An 8367-nucleotide genomic window follows, 5' to 3' on the forward strand; every position below is an offset into this window, starting at 1 on the left:
CACCTCGGGCTTCAGTAGTTCTTTCTCTCTAATGAGGTTCTTGGAACTCCAGTTGGCATATCCAATTGTTTATTCTAGCCAATAGCAAATAAAGATCCTGTTCCTAACAAAAATAAATACAAATTGAGCTTTTACTATGTGTCAAAACCTGAACTAAGTGCTATACGTGAAATACTAATATATCTTTCTAACCTTTGTGCATGCTTAGTCATTCAGTCATGTCCAACTCTTTGCAACCCCATGGACTGCAGCCCACCAGGCTCCTCTGTCCATGGGATTTCCCAGGCAAAAATACAGGAAGGGGTTGCCATTTCCTACTCCAGGGGATCTTCCCAACCCAGGGATCAAACCCATGTCTCCTGCATTGCAGGCGAATTATTTACCATCTAAGGCACCAGGGAGCCCTTTTAATCTTTACTACAACCCAGCAAGGAAAGTACTATTTTATGTACAAAGAGTATCAGAAAGATAATCAATTTGCCCAAATTCAAATAGCTGGCAAACAAAGACGTTGCCACTGAACTTAGACAGCTAGGGTATAGAATCTTAATTTTTGCTACTGTATCAATCTCAAGTCAGGTTCATGGCTCCTCTGACTCCAAGCCTCTTGGCTATTTGATGCCAGTCTGCTAATATGATTATAAGATTTTGATCACATGTATCCATGAGGCTCAGCAGGAAGCTAGTGCCTTAATGTGCTGGTACCTGAGTATTCTAGTACCATCTCTATAGTTAGCTGCTGCTGCTAAGTCGTGTCCGATTCTGTGCAACCCCATAGACAGCAGCCCACCAGGCTCCCCCATCCCTGGGATTCTCCAGGCAAGAACACTGGAGTGGGTTGCCATTTCCTTCTCCAGTGCATGAAAGTGAAGTCACTCAGTCGTGTCCGACCCTTTGCGACCCCATGGACTGCAGCCCACCAGGCTCCTCCGTCCATGGGATTTTCCAGGTTAGGCTTTCCACCAGTTCCCCAGGGCCATACAGTTCCACCTCTCTAGAAGACAGCTGTTCTTGTTTCTCTGCAAATATTTGTCTGATACCTGGCTAGTATCTTTGTCACATTTCAAAGTTTGTATTTTATCTATTTTAAGTGAAAACTATGGGATAAACTATCATGGGATGAAGAAAAGAGCCCTAAATTGGGATGAGAAGACCTGGTTTCGAGTCCCAACTCCAGCACTAAGGCAGTTGAAGATGCACTCCATTGCTAGACACAAAACCACATCTGAGCTAGTCAAGGAAAAGAGGGAATTTATTTGGTCATCCTAACTGGCAAGTCCAAAGGGTGACATTAATTTCAGACATGACTGCATCCAGGGAATTAAATAACAGAGGACCCTGTCTCACTGGATCTGTCACCTCTGTCTGCCACTGTTTGGGCTTTGCTCTTGGTATGTTCATTGTATTTTACAGTAAAGATGGCTCTCCCCAACTCCATGCTAGGTTTTTCTTAATACTGCTGCTACTGCTAAGTCACTTCAGTCATGTCCGACTCTGTGTGACCCCATAGACGGCAGCCCACCAGGCTCCCCGATCCCTGGGATTCTCCAGGCAAGAACACTGGAGTGTGTTGCCACAGGACATTACAAAAGAAACCAATCCCCCCTCACCATATTCATGTAAACCCCTAAATACAGACATGATTGGCCTTATTTGGGAAAGGTGTTTGACCATGAACCAGCTGCTAGGTCTCAGTTGACGATGTATTCTGCTGGGCAGCCTGGATGATGAGTACACCTCTGCAGTGGGGAATACAGGACAAGCTAATCAACCATCACATCAGCAGGAGACAGTTCAGCAGTAAAAAAAAAAAAAAAAAAATGCTGAGCAGGTAAATGTAACAACTTTACACAACAATCATGAAAGGTCTTCCCAATACAGAACACATGCATGCCCCTCCACAGGGCAGCCCAAAGCCTCAGCCACCTGCCACATCCAGCTCCAAGTCCTAACTACTGGGTCATATGCAGTCCTCTTCATCAGGTCCAGATGTAACTCCTGTGATACAGCAAGTCAAAACAGGAAATAAGTTACCTGACCCTACACATCTCCTCTCACTCATACACACACATAATACCCTTAGAACACATCGTACACACACACAATATACTCAGTATACATCTTGGCTTTCTAGGTGAAAGGCATTTCCTATAACAAAGGGTTAAATCAAAAGAGCAGAGACTGACTCTCCTGGTGGTCCAGTGGTTAAGAATCCACCTTGTGATACAGGGTCCCTGGGTTTGATCACTGATTGGGAACTAAGCTTCCCTGGTGGCTCAGAGGGTAAAGCATCTGCCTGCAATGTGGGAGACCCGGGTTTGATCCCTGGGTCTGAAAGATTCCCTGAAGAAGGAAATGGCGACCCACTCTGGTACTCTTGCCTGGAAAATCCCATGGACAGAGAAGTCTGGTGCAGGCTATAGTCCATGGGGTCGAAAAGAGTTGGACACGACTGAGTGATTTCACTTTCACTTTCACTTTGGGAACTAAGATTCCACGTGCTGTGGAGCAACCCAGCCCACTCACCACAGCTAGGAAGCCCGTGAGCCACAGCGAAAGATCCCACATGACACAACAGAGATTCTGCATGCTCCAGCTAAGACATGACTCAGTCACATAAATAATTAAGAGTAGAGACTATTTAGACCAAGAAATAAAGTACATCTTGTACAGAGGCATGTTACATATTGAATTGTGTTCCCCTCGGAAGAGGTATATTGAACTCCTAACTCCCAGTACCTCAGCATGTGACCATTGGAGACAGGATCATTAGAGAGGTAATCAAGATGAAATGAAGTCATTAGAGTGTGTTCTAATCCAATATGGTGTTGTTATAAGAAGAAATCTAGACACAACAGAAACACAGGTGAACATGAAGACAGCCATCTACAAGCCAAGGAGAGGGACCTGGAACAGCTTCTCCTCTCACAGTCCTCAGAAGAAAGTGACCCTGCTGACACTTTGATTTTAGACTTCCAGCCTCCAGAACTGAGATAATACATTTCTGATGTTTAAACCACCCAGCTTGTGGTACTTTGTTATGATAGCACTGTCAAATGGATATAAGGCCTCTATTGTTTTTGCCTGCCTATCATACATTCCCCCTATGGTTCTTCTGGGGACTTCTTCCCTTCTCCTCTTAGTTCATGTGGTTCTTCTGGATCTGATTCAGTCTATAGCTCCAGGAGTTAGCAATGACCCAGGCTTAATCAATCAGTGTATTCCATCCCCTGACCACAATGACTGGTCAGTGAAAACAGGCCAGGTTTTTTGCTGAAATCTTTTTCAGGAGTTGCTATGCTGGTAGAATGTAGGCCTGGAACTAGTGGTGTTCACCTTGCTAGCATGAAGTAATACCCTTCCTGAGAGTAGACCAATGCCAAGAAAAGCCAGTAAGAGAGATGGGAGTATAAGAATTCTGACAATATATAATATGAGCACCTGGATAGAAGTGTTCCTGAAATTGCATACTCCTCTACTTTTCCATATATATCCAACAATTTCTCTTTTATTTGGATTTGATTTGGGTTTCTTTCATAGCGACTGAAAGAGTTTGGATTAAATGATACTGTTCATTATTCCTAACTTCTTCCAACTGCCTTTTGACTTTCTTTGGTCACATTTTTCTCTGCTTCTTAATCCCATCCTGAATTCTCCATCTAAGAATTCTGCACACACACACACCCCTTTACACTTATGGAGAAACTCCAGTACAGAAGTGAGTTTAAGTAACATTTATGCACCTTTAATCTCCCTTCTTGCTATTCTTTGGAACTCTGCATTCAGATGCTTATATCTTTCCTTTTTTCCTTTGCTTTTCACTTCTTTTCTTTTCACAGCTATTTGTAAGGCCTCCCCAGAAAGCCATTTTGCTTTTTTGTATTTCTTTTCCATGGGGATGGTTTTGATCCCTGTTTCCTGTATAATATCATGAACCTCAGTCCATAGTTCATCAGGCACTTTATCTATCAGATCTAGTCCCTTATCTATTTCTCACTTCCACTGTATAATCATAAGGGATTTGATTTAGGTCATACCTGAATGGTCTAGAGGTTTTCCCTACTTTCTTCAATGTCAGTCTGAATTTGGCAATAAGGAGTTCATGATCTGAGCCACAGTCAGCTCCTGGTCTTGTTTTTCTTGACTGTATAGAGCTTCTCCATCTTTGGCTGCAAAGAATATAATCAATCTGATTTTGGTGTTGACCACCTGGTGATGTCCATGTGTAGAGTCTTCTCTTGTGTTGTTGGAAGAGAGTGTTTGCTATGACCAGTGCATTTTCTTGGCAAAACTCTATTAGTCTTTGCCCTGCTTCATTCCGTATTCCAAGGCCAAATTTGCCTGTTACTCCAGGTGTTTTTTGACTGCCTACTTTTGCATTCCAGTCCCTATAATGAAAAGGACATCTTTTTTGGGTGTTAGTTCTAAAAGGTCTTGTAGGTCTTCATAGAACCATTCAACTTCAGCTTCTTCAGTGTTACTGGTTGGGGCATAGACTTGGATTACTGTGATATTGAATGGTTTGCCTTGGAAATGAACAGAGATCATTCTGTTGTTTTTGAGATTGCATCCAAGTACTGCATTTCAAACTCTTTTGTTGACCACGATGGCTACTCGATTCTTCTGAGGGATTTCTGCCCATAATAGTAGATACAATGATCATCTGAGTTAAATTCACCCATTCCAGTCCATTTTAGTTCGCCTATTCCTAGAATGTCGACGTTCACTCTTGCCATCTCTTGTTTGACCACTTCCAATTTGCCTTGATTCATGGACCTGACATTCCAGGTTCCTATGCAATATTGCAAAGCCTTCCTCAGCGATCAATGCAAAGAAATAGAGGAAAACAACATAATAGGAAAGACTAGAGATCTCCTCAAGAAAATTAGAGATACCAAGGGAACATTTCATGCAAAGATGGGCTCGATAAAGGACAGAAATGGTATGGACCTAACAGAAACAGAAGATATTAAGAAGAAGTGGCAAGAATACACAGAAGAACTGTACAAAAAAGATCTTCATGACCAAGATAATCACGATGGTGTGATCACTCACCTAGAGCCAGACATCCTGGAATGGAAGTCAAGTGGGCCTTAGGAAGCATCACTACGAACAAAGCTAGTGGAGGTGATGGAATTCCAGTTGAGCTATTTCAAATCCTGAAAGATGATCCTGTGAAAGTGCTGCACTCAATATGCCAGCAAATTTGGAAATCTCAGCAGTGGCCACAGGACTGGAAAAGGTCAGTTTTTATTCCAGCCCCAAAGAAAGGCAATGCCAAAGAATGCTCAAACTACTGCACAATTGCACTCATCTCACATGCTAGTAAAGTAATGCTCAAAACTCTCCAAGCCAGGCTTCAGCAATACGCGAACTGTGAACTTACAGATGTTCAAGCTGGTTTTAGAAAAGGTAGAGGAACCAGAGACCAAATTGCCAACATCCACTGGATCATCGAAAAAGCAAGAGAGTTCCAGAAAAGCATCTATTTCTGCTTTATTGACTATGCCAAAGCCTTTGACTGTGTGGATCACAATAAACAGTGGAAAATCCTGAAAGAGATGGGAATACCAGACCACCTGACCTGCCTCTTGAGAAACCTATATGCAGGTCAGGAAGCAACAGTTAGAACTGGCCATGGAACAACAGACTGGTTCCAAATAGGAAAAGGAGTATGTCAAGGCTGTATATTGTCTCCCTGCTTATTTAACTTCTATGCAGAGTACATCATGAGAAATGCTGGGCTGGAGAAAGCACAAGCTGGAACCAAGATTGCTGGGAGAAATATCAATAACCTCAGATATGCAGATGACACCACCCTTATGGCAGAAAGTGAAGAGGAACTAAAAAGCCTCTTGATGAAGGTGAAAGAGGAGAGTGAAAAAGTTGGCTTAAAACTCAACATTCAGAAAACAAAGATCATGGCATCTGGTCCCATCATGTCATGGGAAATAGGTGGGGAAACAGTGGAAACAGTGTCAGACTTTATTTTTGGGGGCTCCAAAATCACTGAAGATGGTGACTGCAGCCATGAAATTCAAAGACAATTACTCCTTGGAAGGAAAGTTATGACCAACCTAGATAGCATATTCAAAAGCAGACATTACTTTGCCAACAAAGGTCCATCTAGTCAAGGCTATGGTTTTTCCAGTGGTCATGTATGGATGTGAGAGTTGGACTGTAAAGCAAGCTGAGAGCTGAAGAATTGATGCTTTTGAACTGTGGTGTTGGAGAAGACTCTTGAGAGTCCCTTGGACTGCAAGGAGATCCAACCAGTCCATTCTGAAGGAGATCAGCCCTGGGATTTCTTTGGAAGGAATGATGCTAAAGCTGAAACTCCAGTACTTTGGCCACCTCATGCGAAGAGTTGACTCATTGGAAAAGACTCTGATGCTGGGAGGGATTGGGGGCAGTAGGAGAAGGGGATGACAGAGGATGAGATGGCTGGATGGCATCACTGACTCAATAGACGTGAGTCTGAGTGAACTCCGGGAGTTGGTGATGGACAGGGAGGCCTGGTGTGCTGCGATTCATGGGGTCGCAAAGAGTCGGATACGACTGAGTGATTGAACTGAACTGAACTGAATCTCCCTTACTCTACATGAAACTTGAAGGGAAAGGTAGTCTTAATCTGATTTTCCCTATGTCTCCCTTTTAAGCACACATTCAACATCAGTTAGAGAAAATTTTGCCTTAAAGTATCAAGGATATTTTGAGGGAAGAATGTGAGAAAAACATAGGTCTTGGTAAACTTAGTATCACTTACTACTAAGTAATATCAAGTGAGTAAGAATGGAATGCCCCAAATACTAAACACTAAAAACGTAGCATTCCCAAACAAGTCTTCTTTTTTGGAGTAAAAATATAATCTAAAAATAAAGAATGTATAAATAGAATGCATGTGTAATTTTACCTTTGAGTATGAAATATTTGATGAAAAAAAAAATAGAGCTGTCTGTGGTCCTGAAAATCCAATTATTAAAAACATGGATACTTTTTGTTACTTTTATTACAAGAAGGATGAGACATTTTCCCATAAAAACAGAATGATTCTTAAAGAATTCTGAATCCAGATAATTAATCTCATTTTCTTTGACTTTAAGTACTCCTAGGCAGATGAATTAATTAAGGAAGCAGATTATTATTCTGACAGAGACCTTTAAGTTACAAGAATGTACAGCTACAAAGTAATAGTAAATACAAACAGGAAAAAATACTAAATAGGAACTAGTAAGTGTCATCTTCTTGATCTCAATTATAGTTTTCTAACAAGGAAAAACATTTAACTCTCATATCAAAACTTAAGTATTGTCACATAATTTTCTTTGTTAGATTTTTCTTTCTTATATTTATAAACAAGAGCCTTTTCACAATTATGCTACTTCTTTTATTATGATATTTAAATAAATGTTCTATATTGACGTTTTCTTGACGTTTTTCCTATTTTTGGCACATTTTAGAGCTTAGTTTGTTGTGTTTTGGATTTTTTTTTTTCTGTTAAAGTTAGAGGGAAAAGAAACATTTCTGCAATGTGAGCATCTATCTTAGTCACTGAGCTTTCTATAATATGGCTTCCCACGGGGTAGAAGGCAGAAGTGTACCTGTGAAGAAAGTATTACACATTCCTACTACCAATGGGGAAAGCTGAGTTTCACAGCACTTAACATTGTTCAATAAAGAAGTTGCAGGATTCAAGCTAATTTTACATTTAGTGTTAGCCTTCTTCTTGAGGAAGGTGGCCAGGTAGTAAACTCCTGAAGACTTCAATTCATATGGCATCTTCTTTGATAAAGATAAGCCATGAGACCTATGGTCAGAGCATGAGCTTTGTAGTTGCACAGTTCTGCTTTCAAAGTTTGAAGTGTCAAACTGCTCTGAGCCTCAGTTTCCTCATTTTCAAAACAAAGCTGACCATACCTGCCTAGTATAAATGTGTGTAAAGAGTTTAGCAAAGTATCAAAGATGATACATCATAATGTTCAATAAATATTAGCTTTTATATATGCTACATATGTGTGAGATATACAGATAGATGGTTACAATGAAGGATACCTAGCATATAGCAGCTTGAATCCTTAGTAAACAAAAATAAGTGGTTTGGGAGGCTTTGTGGAAGGTTATGTGATAGCTTAGATTCTCAGGTAACATCAGATGCTGATAACAGGAGGTATAAATTATAGTCCCTCTTAATTCTCAGGTGAAACTCAATATGCTTTTGTCAAACTTGGCTTAAACGTTGGTTTGCCTCCATACACTTCTCTTTGCCTCATTCCATACCCTTTCTCTTAGCAACTTTTCTTATTCCTGTGCTTCAATAATTATTTCTAGATGCATTTCTAAATCCAACCAGATTATTGTTTTTTAGAG

This window comes from Bos indicus x Bos taurus, chromosome 5 (genome assembly GCF_003369695.1).
Source record: "Bos indicus x Bos taurus breed Angus x Brahman F1 hybrid chromosome 5, Bos_hybrid_MaternalHap_v2.0, whole genome shotgun sequence".
NCBI classification, from domain to species: domain Eukaryota; kingdom Metazoa; phylum Chordata; class Mammalia; order Artiodactyla; family Bovidae; genus Bos; species Bos indicus x Bos taurus.